The sequence below is a fragment of the Pinus tabuliformis genome, chromosome 9 (assembly GCF_031772625.1).
Source record: "Pinus tabuliformis cultivar Carrire ecotype Pingquan chromosome 9, CPIR1, whole genome shotgun sequence".
Classification (NCBI taxonomy): domain Eukaryota; kingdom Viridiplantae; phylum Streptophyta; class Pinopsida; order Pinales; family Pinaceae; genus Pinus; species Pinus tabuliformis.
Genome location: NC_142307.1, coordinates 633258705 through 633273109, shown reverse-complemented (window position 1 = coordinate 633273109; position 14405 = coordinate 633258705).

The window sequence follows — 14405 nt, the reverse complement described above, 5'->3', positions numbered from 1 at the left end:
TTATTAAACTATGTTTTCATGTCAGTGAATCATTTGTTATAATCACCCTCAACCAAATGACCCATCTTCTTATAAAGACAAATGATGGCCTATATCCTACCCAAACTTGTAATATTTATGAGTTGGGCCATTTCCCATTTACTTCAAAGTGAAAATTAACTCCACAAAAAAATTATTCACTTTCAATGTGAATTTCAAACACTAATTAAAACTTTCAATGGTTTAAATATATAGTAAATATATTACAGGTTTATACATAATTAGAGAGAGAATCTAAAAACAAAAAGTAGAGTTGACATATATATAAAGATGATATAAAAACTAAATAATGTAATTTTGGTCTATCTCTTTGTGCCCCATATTGATTCCACATTCTCCAACATATCTTGTTGGTTATTACACCCTTGAGAGGATGGTAGTGAAACCTAATTGCTCATATATGTCAATTATAGAAGTGAAATTAATGGTAAGAATTATTATTTAACATAGGCTTCAAGGTTGGGAATGTTAAAGCATTGGCCATAGGACAACTACCATGCAATGAATCTTTTTGGGTTTTTGTTGATCACTTAATATTAAATTTGTTTATTTGGCTTCAATATTGGGGTTGTTAAAGTATTGACCACATGACAACTACTATGCAATGAAGCCTTTTCGGTTTTGTTGATTATTTAACATTATATTTGTTTATTTTCCTATAATTTTATTTTGTACTACCATGCTCTCTTAGAGGGAAGTTTAGTGAGATTAACAAAAAAGAAAAAGATATGGATATAAGAAAAACTAGGATATTTGAACCAAACACCCATATTCCCTAAAGATATTTTTCAAGATTAACTGAAAAAAAAAAATGGGACCCTGAGGCCTTTCAAGAATAATAAAACCAAAAAATGACTATAGGACAACTACCATACAATGAATCTTTTTGGGTTTTTGTTGATCACTTAATACTAAATTTATTTGGCTTCAATATTGGGGTTGTTAAAGTATTGACCACATGACAACTATTGTGCATTGAAGTCTTTTTGGTTTATGTTGATTATTTAACATTATACTTGTTTATTTTCCTACAATTTTATTTTGTACTACCATGCCATCTTAGAGGGAAGTTTAGTGAGATTAACCAAAAAGAAAAAGATATGGATATAATAAAAACTAGGATATTTGAACCAACCACCCGAAGTCCTTGAAGACATTTTTCATGATTAAATCAAGAAAAAAAATGGGACCTTGAGGCCTTTCAAGAATAAATAAAACCAAAAAATGGGACTTTTACTTGTTGTTAGACTTGAATCTTGGCAATTGCGTTTTCAACTAGACGTATGTGATGGTTATCCCATGTAGCACATAATTTAGGGTACTAGAAGGTGATAGGACTTCAATGTAGGACTAGATAAGAGTATATATAGAAGGTGGTAGAATCACTAGCATGAATTGACACAATTGGATATTTAAGTGATTAGCCATAATAACTCTCCAATTCACAATGTTGTCTTACTAACTTGTATTATCCATCAATAACATCTAATATGTAGAAATTTTGGTCGGTGATCTAATCCATGGATTTAGGCAAGAAAGCCAACGATCTTATGCATATGAAAACTGAAATATTTTTTTGTCTTAATATTGAAGATAATTATAGGATTTATGGATGCCAGTGTATTTAGTGTCATGATCGACAATCAACCCTTATTACCTCATAAAAAAGTATTGAATGACTTGTATAGAAGATGAAATCCCTTACAAATTAGTTGTTTATTGATTTGAATGTGGGTATGAACTTTTTAGATGTGGCAATGTTTGCAAGAAAATCATACATGGCATGATGGAAAACATCCATTAATAGGCTAACCTTCGATATAGTCCAAACCTGATAAACATGACAATATATCTAATTTCAAGGATTGGTATTGTCATGATAAGTATAAGCTTCATTGAATAGTGAATAAATCTCATTAGGCATGGAAGCACTAATAATGATTTTAGTCTTATGGGTATGGAGAGACATGGGAGTAACTATTAGAGGATTAAAGGCCCTAGCTCGGGTTGAAAATCACATTAATTTTTTATGTTGAAAAATGTTTTTCTCATCATCGAAAATCAAGGTAGTGTAGTACGTGTTTGAATGTTATTCTTGTGAAAAATAAATTTTTATTATTTGCTTTGCGTTAATATTTTTATTTGGGAATCATTCTTGGGTATTAATTAAAATTGGACTTTTTTTTCTCCAACTATAATCAATCTGATTTTGAATCTAGTCATTTTATTATTTTTATTTTATCATACCTACTATATGTAGGTTGCATCATGCTACAAATTATTATAAATCATAAGATTTATTTCTTATTGATTTCAACTCTATCATCAATTTGATTAAATTTAATATTATATATATTCACCTCTTTCAATATGATCGTCAGGCAATTCAATTTCTTAAATTGCTTTCATTAAATTATCTTCTAGGGACACTCGTATGCTTGTGATGATGCCAGCAAAATATATGCAGGATTAGGCAACTAACTCTAAGCTAAGAAAAATTGGTTGTTGTAGGCAAGAAAAAAAATAAGCTCCCTTACAGGAGGTCCTTCCATAATGTTTTACAAGACCTATCAACAATCAAAATTATCAAGTATTCCTAATGAAAACAGTAAAGCATATAAACCTGTAGAAAGCATTAAGATGAGTTACATGACTTAGTTTTTGTAGGCAAGAAAACTTTAGGCTCCCTTATAGGAGGTATCTTCATAATGTTCCACGGGACCTGTCAACAATCAAGGTTATAACCCAACATATAAATCTAACCAATATTCACAACTATTTATAATGAAATAAAATGTTTCCTTGATCCATTTAGAGTGAGCTCAATTCTCCTAAGAGAAAAGTGACAAACTATTCCATAAATTCATACACTACATTAAAGCAATTTACATCTAAAATTATAAAATGGAAATTTATGTAAAAGGAAACTTTATTCTATTCCATCATAAGTTGGATACATGCTCCAAGAGTCCTCTTCTTGGAATGGAGGAGGCACTCCTATTTATACATAAACTTGAGATAACTAACAAAGATTTGAGATCCACAAATCTCTCCTAAATCAACAAATGCCTCATGTGGTTACAACCATGTGCTAACACTTAGCAAATAGCATCTCTACAAATCCTCTCATAAATATCTAATATCTTTGATAAGAAATCCTATTAAAGCTTCCATGATTCTTCTCCATGAAGTATGCTTGAAGGAATCTCCCAAATATTCATCAAATCTTCAAGGGGTTGAAGAAAAAATTCGAGTTTGAGGCTTGGTGGTCAAATATAACTTTGTTGAAGTCTTCAAATACTCCTACAAACATCATGAAACTCATCCCACTTCCATATATAAGTGAAAACATGTTATTTTTCACAAATTTAACCATAAATTCACTCAAAAACACTAAAATAGATGCATTGGAAAATAATAAGTCTAAACCCGATGTAATCATGAAAATATTTTATTGTAATGGAAAGAGAAATATGGTTTAAAAGTGAAGTGAAAGGTTGGTAAAAAAATGGTGTTTGGGAGACCCAATAATGATATATTCACCTCTTTTCCCCTTCAGATATTCTATAGATAAGTGATAAGTGATATTTAAGTGATAGGATCACTAACATGAATTAACACAATTGGATATTTAAGTGATAAGCTATAATAACTCTCCAATTCACATTGTTTCCTTATTCACTTGTCTTATCTATCAATAACATCCAATATGTAGAAACCTTGGTTGATGTTTTAATCCATGGATTTAGGCAAGAAAGCCAACGATCTTATGCATATGAAAACTGTAATGTTTTTTAATCTTAATATTGAAGATAAATATAGGATTTATGGATGTCAGTGTACTTAGTGGCATGATCGACAATCAACCCTTATTGCCTCATAGAAAAGTATTGAATGACTTATATAGAAGATGAAAGCCCTTACAAATTAGTTGTTTATTGATTTGAATGTGGGTATAAACATTTTAAATGTGGAAATTTTTGCAACAAAATCATACATGGCATGATGGAAAATATCCATTGATAGGTTAACCTTCAGTATAGTCCAAACTTGATAAACATGACAATATATATCTAATTTCAAGGATTGGTATTCTCATGATAAGTATAAGCTTCATTGAATAGTGAAGGAATCTCATTAGGCATGGAAGTACTAATAATTATTTTAGTCTTAGGGGTATGGAGAGTCATGGGAGTAACTATTAGAGGATTAGAGGCCCTAGCTTGGGTTGAAAATCACATTAATTTTTTATGATGAAAAATAATTTTCTCATCATCGAAAATTAATGTAATGTAGCATGTGTTTGAATGTTATTCTTGTGCATTCCAACATGAGAACATTTGTTAAGATGTTTTCCAAATTGCATTGATTTGTAAAGTGCCATTAGTACTCCACTGGGGTAGTTCATCACAATAGATTGTGCAATATTCCATCATTCCATCACAATATATATTTGTTTTTCATCATTCTCCCATCATCTAAGGCATTTGAAAAAAAAGAAATATATTATTCATTTTATTGATTTTTTTTTTACAGGGATCAGAAAACCCATTAAACATGGTTGAAAAATGGACATTATGCATTGTTGGGCAATGGAGCCCCCATAACGAGTTTTTGGGGCGTAAAGCCTGAGTTTTGGTCCATGTAATGTAAATATCCCACGAAATGCAGACGTGGAGTGCGAGAGTCTAAGGTTGTCCACCCTAAAATAATGTAATTTAATATAGAGTGTATCAGCCTACGCATGGTCCGCGAACCATGGGATTGTATAAATTGAGTGAGGCTCTAAGTGTAAAAATCAATGTGAAATATTTTTGAGATGTAATAGCGAAATGCGAAGGTCTGATTAGAGGATAGAAGTAAATCTGAAGGTGTTGGGTCATAGTAGTAGGGTAGAGGCTCTGCAGCTAAGTGCGCAGAGGCCTAGTAGAGTCCGCAACTGAGTGCACGGACTCCTAAAGATCAGTTGATTTGATATATTGTGCAATTGGTTCATAGATCTGTAATTGAATGTTATGTGTTGATGATACATGTTTATTTATCTGTGCACACTTATATGTATGCTTATGATTGAGAGTCTTCTTAGTAATTAATGAACAAAACTGAATTAAGGAAGAAACAGGTGATTAATATTGATCTCACTATGGTAGAAGCCGCACGAAGGCAGTTCCACAGAACACCAGAAGCTGTTGAGTACGGGTAATCTAGTAAGTGAGAAGGCTGGATCAGGCACCGATCTCCCACATCAAGACATCCCTAGGGTGCAGAAACCTGGTTCCAGCACCCTCCCATACTACCTCGAGTGAGACCTCAATCCACGCTCCGCGGACTGTTGCCAAAAGGGCCAGTAGTACTGGGATTTGCTTGGCTAAACTCACTGTTGAACCTGGGTCAGGCCCCAAGTAGCCAACAAATGGTTCCATTGCCAGGACCGGGATCTGCCTAAGGGATGTCTAATGTCGGAACACTAGAACCCAACGAAGAAGGAAATTGAAGAGTGGTTGGATCAGAAGATTCATGAGTTCGCGACACAGGAAAATAGAACTCCGCAGCTATCTGAGAAAAGGTGGCTGGATCGCTACGTGTATATGGAAATCCACGAGATTTTCTTTGCATCCTTTCCATCAGAACTGTATGATTGGATCGCGAGATTAGCTGACAGCCAGGGAAGGTATAAGCTCGACCAACCAATAGTGTGGACTCCAGAGTTGGTGCGCAGACTAGAGGCATCAGAAGACAAGATCGCGAGAGCTGTGGACCACTGGCTCGACTGGATAATAGGGGGATTCATCACTGAGTTCGCGATAGACACAACTGTGAGCTACAGAAAAGAAGAACGACGTTTTCTCAAGGGACCGTGAGGTAAGTATATCAAATCTTTGAATACCTAGATTAAGATGCTGTTATGTGAAAAGAGGGTTATGCGAATTCATTAATGTTTGGAATGACACGGAGTGGAAAGATCTACAAAGGTAGCGAGGACCTAGAAAACAGTCCCCTAATTTCACTGTTGCAAGAGAGCGAGGAAGAGCTCGCTCGGTTCTCTCCAAGGAGTGCGGTCAGGTTGATAAAGCAACGCATTCCGCAGTTACCACCTCCACCCACGCCACCACCCGCTTCACCTCCCTCACCTCCATCTCCTCCCACTCCACCTTCATCAATCCCACCATTCAGCATGGTGAACGCGATCAAGCTACCCGTATTTATAGGAGTAGGGAATGAGGAACCATACCAGTTTTGGTTCGTGGTAAGAGCAGTATGGGAAGCGCAACGGGTTACAGATGATAACATTAAGAAGGCTACATTGGTGAGCGCGTTGCAAGATCGTGTGTTGACTTGGTATATCAAGCACTCTAATGATCACCCAAAGGCATGGATAGTAGAGATCCAGAATGCGTTGAACAGAGAATTTAGCCGACCGAAATCAGAGACACAGTCAATCATAGGATTCAAGAAATCGCGATGCTCCCAGGCGAGACCCCCTAGGCTCTGGATCAGCGGCTGAAGAGCACGATACGCAAGGCTAATATGACGCTAATGGATGCGTAGCACTGCACATGGTTTGTGGCATCTCTGACACCACACCTGAGGACGGCTTTATCACAGCAGAAGCTTTCAACCCAGGCTGAAGCATTAGAAATGGCGATGAGGTTGCATGACACTCCGATACAAGACCCTGGGTTGGGAGTTCAACAAATCCATGCGCAACTACAGAATCTATGCTTGGATATGCAGAGTTTAAAGCAGGACAGGGCACCGCGGCCAAAGGCGCACGAAGAAATATGGTGTATAAAAATGTAAAGGCTAGAGTCACGACAAGGATCACTATCCAGTATTCGCGAACTACTTGGCAAGATGGGGGCCAATGCTGTTGAGACCAGAAGCACAAGCAGGGCCAAGTGCGACACCAGTGTTATGGTGCACGATCTGTCAAATAGGAGGGAAACACACGACAGACAACTGTCAGTTGTTGCAGAAGTATACGCAGACTCCCCAGTAGCTGTTTTGTAATTTCTGTAGGTCGGTAGGCCATGACGAGTACACTTGTCACAACTATGAGCTAATGATGGATTAGACCCAAGCCTATAGGATGCAGACAGAAATGCGAGCCCTAGACCCAGCTGTAGGGATGGCACGTGCAGGATTTCAAGGGCGAGGTCGAGGACGAGGAGGAATGGGACTAGGAAGGAGCCACAGACAATTGATTTGCTACAATTGCAGAGGACCAGGGCACTACGCCTGTGATTGTACTAATCCAACAAGGATATATTATTCGTACTATACTTAGTTTGATCATGAACCAGTGGATTGTCCTACATTGATCACACAGATGCGCGAAAAAGGGGTACTCCAGCCCCCTCCGACTCAGAATATCCAAATGATGAGATCTGAACCCCACGAAGAAGACCACAATGTGAACATGATGCTTAGGAGTGGTGCTACCACAGGAGAAGACAAGGGGAAGCAGCCTGAGGGGGATACATGGGTTCGCAAGGCTCCTGAAAAGGAACCTAAGTTTGACTTGGAACGCACAAAGGAGACGTTTATGGAAGCTAAGAAGAGCTTCACGGAAGCCTCCACTTCAGGTAGTAAGGACCAACCAAAGCTGGGGGTGGATCCTTCCATGCTTACTACCTTTCTAGAGACCTGCATGAAGTTGTTGCATGACAATAAGGTAGTTAAAGGACTACAAGAGCTTATCACTCGGTGTGTGGGGTCGAGAGAACCACGCATAGTACGTAAACTGGGAAAGCATACATTGGACACTGGGAGGGAAATGAGATTAATGGTGTAGATTGGTGAATACGAAATGGATCAGGCAATCCTGGACCTTGGATCAGATGCGAATTTGTTACCTAAGCAAACCTGGGAATGCATGGGCAGGCCCGCATTGCAGTGGTCCCTTATTCAATTACGAATGATGAACCAACAGAAGATTATGCCTATGGGAGGGTTACAAGGAGTAACAATTGGTATCGAAGGCGCGAGCACACAGGTGGACTTTGAGGTGATAGAGATTGGCGATGAAAGCAATCCTTATCCTGCATTGTTAGGAATCAACTGGGCAACTGATATGAATGGAGTCATCAACCTAAAGAAGAGGAATATGATATTCGAGAAAAAATCACTACGCGTAGTAATCCCGCTAGACCCATCGGAAGGAGCACACTACACTGAACCCGTGCACGACGATGAAAGCGACGATGAGCTGGATTGCATTTACCAGATAGATGCATAGGACTGGGATCGGGTGAACCCGACTACGGATGGAAGAATCTCATGGGAGCGCGACAACTCCTACACTTCGGATTCAGACGAGGAAATAGAATGTTGGCAGAACCAGTTGCACGAGGTGACGACGCTAAATTGAAACATGATGATTAGATCACTTCGTCGCGTGACAACTGAGGCAAGGGAACTACCAACACATGATGAGGTGACAACGATGGATAACTCCCTAGGCAAGGTTGAAATTGCAGTACTGGAACAACAACGGTACGCTGCGCTGGAAGGGATACTGTGCACGACACCTGTACGGGGATGGAGTATGCGTCAAGAGGCCATGGAAAATTGGCGCGAGGGTAAAAGGTGGATGCGATTACAGGTTGGAAGCCCTCGTTGCCGAATAAGAATCAGGCAGCCAGGACAGAGAAGTCTGCACACTCACCTATGTCGATGGGTACCGACGTGGCCGATGCCATCCACATCCGCACACTTCTGACTATAGATCGACACTCAGAACCAGCTGCAACAGTAGGAAAAGCGATGCGCACCGCAAAAGTTCCTCATAGCAGTACTCAAGAGGGTATGTGGGATGCTGAGCAAGGTTCACCAGGCCAAACGGACTGATTGGGACCGACGCGTACCAGCAATTCGATGGGCCTCTAGGGCCATGTACAAGAATCTAAGTGCAGAGACAATCCTAAAGATGATGGGCAGAGTCGAGGCCATAGTTTTGGGAGGAAGGAATCCTCACATAATTGGAATGATTCTTAGGGACTAGGACGAAGGAATTATGCAGTCGCGCGGGGTCAACCATATGTAGATCATTCAACGGAGGACCCATAAGTTTCATGAACTCAAAGATCGGGTACGACCAAGGAAGAAAAGTGAACTGGATTGCGAATCCACACAAGCATACCACATAAACAAGCTAGGAATTACAGGACAAGATAGGGACTGAAGTACGACTGCAGTAGAACCTTTTTGCCGACATGTTGTGGCTCCAGTACCATGGCTGTGGCCGCACCTTACTAGACAAAGGAATCGAGGGAGCACACTGTATAAGGAATAACACGACAAACTGTCTGACGTGAGGGTAATTGAGGGGTGCCCGCGGACTAGGCTGGAAGGTGCAGGGAAGCCTCACACAGGTGGTGTGACCACCTGACTATCCGTAGAAAGCACGGTCTCAGCACTCCAAGCAGTTGAAAGAGAGAGCGGGATTATAAACAAGTCTGTAGGAGAACTGCGCGAGAAGGAGGTTACATTCAAGGTCAGTATGTCACAAGGGTCGCGGCCGCGCGTCGGAGGTTGTGCTGCTGCACGGGTAGGCAGGGAAGTGACCTTTGGTGTCATTTTTCATGACAAGAGGTTCAATTTAAGGCAAAAAGGAGTGCGCGGTGGGCAATTAAGACACGAATTAAGAACAAGATTTGGGACAATCTGCCGCCAAAAGGGCATTAATGACTCAAAAGTGGGGGGAAGGGTCGAATTCAAATTCAAAAGATGCTATAAAACCACCAGGGCTAGCCACAAGGCAAAACTTGGTTGTTTGAGAATTAAGCAAGTACAGAGCACTGAGCGCCGCATAATCTTACCACACTCAACTGTAAACATGATGACGACTGCGAGAACAAGAGTGCGATTCACGAAAGTTACCTCGGACCCCCATATGATTCAGGAGGAGCCTGGATAGGTGGCAGCTGCACCAGAGGTTCCAAAGTCACCACGCATGCCGCGACCACAGAAAGACAAGAAAACAATGGGGTCAGTCTGGGTATCACCACGGAACCCACGGTTTAGTAAATTGTTAATGGCAGAGAAGGGCAAAGTTGTCACCCTTGAAATGGAGGAGGAGGAGGAAGATCTGCAAGCTCTCATTGCCTAAATTGAAGCGCAGGACGATGAGGTGGAAAATGTCTCCCAAGTACCTTCAACGATAAAGTTACCCCCCTACATCCCCCCGTGGAAGGGGAAAGCAAAGATACCAAAGAACCTGGAGGCCACGAAGAATGTGCTCCAGACCCCGCTCATGCCTGATGAAATAAGGTTTGACGGTCCGTCGCTGGGATGGGTACCTAATATGAAGTTTGAAGACTGGGACCTCGTAGATAGCAAGAAGTTCCCACAATTGGCCATGGAGAAATTACTGAGACAGAAATGGCTACGCGGTGTAGAGAGGGCTGGGTTACTCTATTTATAATGGATACCCCACTACCACCGCGCGCCCGTTACCATCTTTGTCATCCGACAGCTGTTGTGCCTAGTACATGATGGGTATCTCTGGCTGAAGGAGCTGATTCCCATCATGGCCGCTCTAATTCATAGGATTTCCCAACTACCAGTCAAAGGAAACGACCCTGTAGCCATGGCAGAGAAGAGCAGTGACTTAGCCATCACAAAAGCTATGAAGGCCAAATATAAGCTAGAGAAGAGGAAGCGAGGGTATGCAATAGCAAGCATCAAGGACTAGGGGGTGCACATACCCACCCAACTGTTGGACGGCAAGCTGATGAGAAAATGCCGCGCATACAAAGTGCCAGCGTCTGTAATTGTGTTGGCAGAGCAGTGCGCAAAGGGGGTCCAGTTCAACTGGGTGCAGTTCCTCTGTGACGAGTTTTTGACAAACTGTAGGGAGGCCCGGGAGTAGGGTAAGACCTTCCACTATGCGTGGTTTCTCTTATCTCTCCTGTTGGTTGCAGGAGAGCTGCCAGAGGACAACCAGTTTCCCACGGTGGAGAGTGACCTCCCCAAAGCCGCGAGGTACACCTCGCTATGGGCTACGAAATATGCGATAAGGATTCACGAGATAAAGGTGTTCTGGGTGTTCGTGGAGGCGAGCATACGAACATGGATTAACCACAGGCCGTGCTTGTCCCCTATAGTGCATAACAGCTTGCAAAGCGCGGCAGAATTCAAGGCAGATATGCATAACCTGTATATCTGAGCACGCAAGGATCCCACACGCGGATGGGTGAAGCTCCTGTTCATCGCAATGGATGATGTGATCTTTGCGGTGATGGAGTCGTGGCCTCCGGAGTGGCATGCCCCGGACTTGGCAGCAATGGATAAGATCGCTGAGCAGCAACGGAGAAAGGATGCCAAGATGCGCATCGCGTGGCTAGCTGAAAGAAGGCGCTAGGAACAAGAGGTGGCCATGTAGTTGAAGGCGGTTGAGGCAGCAGTGGCAGCGTATATGGCGGAGCCCATAACCATGCCAATCAGAGAGCCTGCAGAAGGCCCAAAAATGTCCACAGAGCAAGACATACAGGGGGAGGATCCGACAGAGGAACGCACGAACCCTGCACCGACCCAACTCAAGAGGTCGTGCGTCTAGGAGAAGTCAGCCCCGCAGAAAAAGACAAAGGTATCAAAAACAAAGGATGCTTTTGAAGAATTAATGATGAAGCAGACAACTGTGTTGGGGCACTTAAAGCGCAATTGCAGGCATTACAGGTGTGACCCCAGGAATGATGACACCACACATTGCAGCAGGTACATCCGAAGCCGAGCAGATGGTGTGCACCCGCACAACGAACACGTTTGTATTACGAGATGGTGTAGTCTTAGCAGCAGCCAAGGGCGACAGGGCCACAGCAAGTCAAATGAAGGGCTGGGGGTTGAATTTGGCCGCCCTTCCCAAAGAGACCCTATACCAACTACAAGATGGGGTAACTGCTGAGCTCCATGCCAGGGAGGGTCGCGCCCTCCAGGTCTTAAACGAGCAAAAGGGAAATATAGAACAGCTCAGTCTATAGCACGACGACCTGGTTGTACAGACACGGGGATTGGAACAGGCCGTGCAAGGAGGCCTGTAGTAGCATACTGGATTTTGCTGTGCCGATGGAACTCCTAACAGTAGAAAAGATTCACCAAATGGCGGTTGGATTCTGCACGGCCCAGGAGGAGGCAGCGAAGGTTCAGTTGGAGTTGAACCTGCAGATCACCGAGTTTTGTTTGAAGGCGCAGCCCTCCACAACCCCCAAAGTCAGAGAGTAGCGTGCCCGTGCTATCTAACAAGGGCTGGAATAGATTGGCTAGGCAACACAGGATTGCACCGGGTTGTTGGAGCAAGCACTCACCATGCTTACGCACCTACGGGAGGACCCAAATTTGCAACACCTAGAGGCAAAGACGTGCGAGTTACAATGGGAGTACGACAGTGTCCAGGGTACCATACAGGCGGTTTCCCTTACTCAATGACTCGCCCGACTACAGCAAGCAAGGGAACTGAAGGACCAATTAGACGTCGCGCGCCAAGACGAAGCAGTGCTCAAGGAACGCATCCAACCATGGATCGACAAAGATTTCACCATTACTGCTACCATTGAAGGGAAACTGGCACAAATGCAGGCACTTTCTATGGTTGGACAGTAAGGCAACCCTGTTTCTGAGAGTTTGGAGATTCAGATGCAGGAGATACAACAGATAGCCGAACAATTTGCTGCGGATACCCAAGCTGCGCATGACCTCCTGGATGGACTTCGCGTGAAGATCACCGCACCAGCCGAGTGACTCGGGACGAGTCACAATGATTGTGTTAGGGGCCTGTTGGGCAGTGGAGCCCCCATAGTTAGGTTTTGGGGCTTAAAGCCCGAGTTTTGGTCCATGTAATGTAAAGATCCCACAAAATTCGGACGCAAAGCGTGAGAGTCTAGGGTTGTCCACCCTAAAATAATGTAATTTAATATAGAGTGTGTCAGCCTACCCATGGTCCGCGAACCATGGGATTGTATAAATAGAGCGAGGCTCTAAGTGTAAAAATCAGTCTGAAATCTTTTTGAGATGTAATAGCGAAATGTGAAGGTATAATTAGAGGATAGAAGTAAATCTGAAGGTGTTGGGTCGTAGTAGTAGGGTAGAGGATCTACAGCTGAGTGCGCAAAGGCCTAATAGAGTCTGCAGCTGAGTGCATGGACTCCTGTAGCTGAGTGCGCAGGAAGGAGTCAAGTCTGTATTGGATCAAGCTTTGAAGACATTATTAATAAAGATCAGTTGATTTGATATATTGTGCAATTGGTTCATATATCTATAATTGAATGTTATGTGTTGCTGATACATTTTTATTTATCTACGCACACTTATATGTATGCTTATGATCGTCTTCTTAGTAATTAACGAACAAAACCGAATTAAGGAAGAAACGGGTGATTAATATTGATCGCACTACGGCAGAATCTGCGCGAAGGCAGTTCCGCAGAACACCAGAAGCTGTTGAGTATGCGTAAGCTAGTAAGCGTGAAGGTTGGATCAGGCACCAATCTCCCACATCAAGACATCCCTAGGGTGCAGAAACTTAGTTCTAGCACCCTCCCATACTACCTCGGGTGAGACCTCAATCTGCGCTCCGTGGACTATTGCAGAAAGGGCCAGTAGTACTGTGATTTGTTTGGCTAAACTCACTGTTGAACCTAGGTCAGGCCCCAAGTAGCCAACATGCATATAAGTTTCTTGTTATCCCAATCCACGACGAGCCATGATTACTTATGTGCTATACAATATTGCGACAAACAAAGTCCTCCAAAGGAAAAGGAGTGTACCTAGAAGGACAACAGACAATGAAACAAATTATATTGCATTGATGGAAGGCTTAGGAACAACTAGGGAGTATGGATCCAATGGAATTGTAGTCTTCACCAATTATGAACTTGTGTGCAACCAAATGAATGGTATGTATCAATTCAAAAAGGAGAAGTTAAAACAACTACATGGAGAAGTAAAAAATATTGTTAGTCAGTTTCAATCATTTAGAATAAGTCATTGTGAAAATGTTGATAGGATGTCAATGATCTATTGTGTGGAGAAATTATATATATATATATAGGATCGAGGGTCTGGATCATCACATGAGAAGTCACCACCTGATTCTTCGAGGCGTAAAAGGGATAGAGAATCTATTGAGTCTCATGCATCGACTAGAGGGTGACTTTCTATGCATACTAACAAGACTGGTCATGGATCGAGGAGAGTAACAGATGAATCAAGGGAGGGTCATCGTTCGTTACATCATCCTCGTGGTATATATGTTTATGTGCAAGTTCTTAAATGATATTCGTAGAATCATATGTACATACATATTGAATTGATTTTTTCAATTTATCTTTATTAATTTATAATAAATTCCATCTTTTTTAGGAGCATCT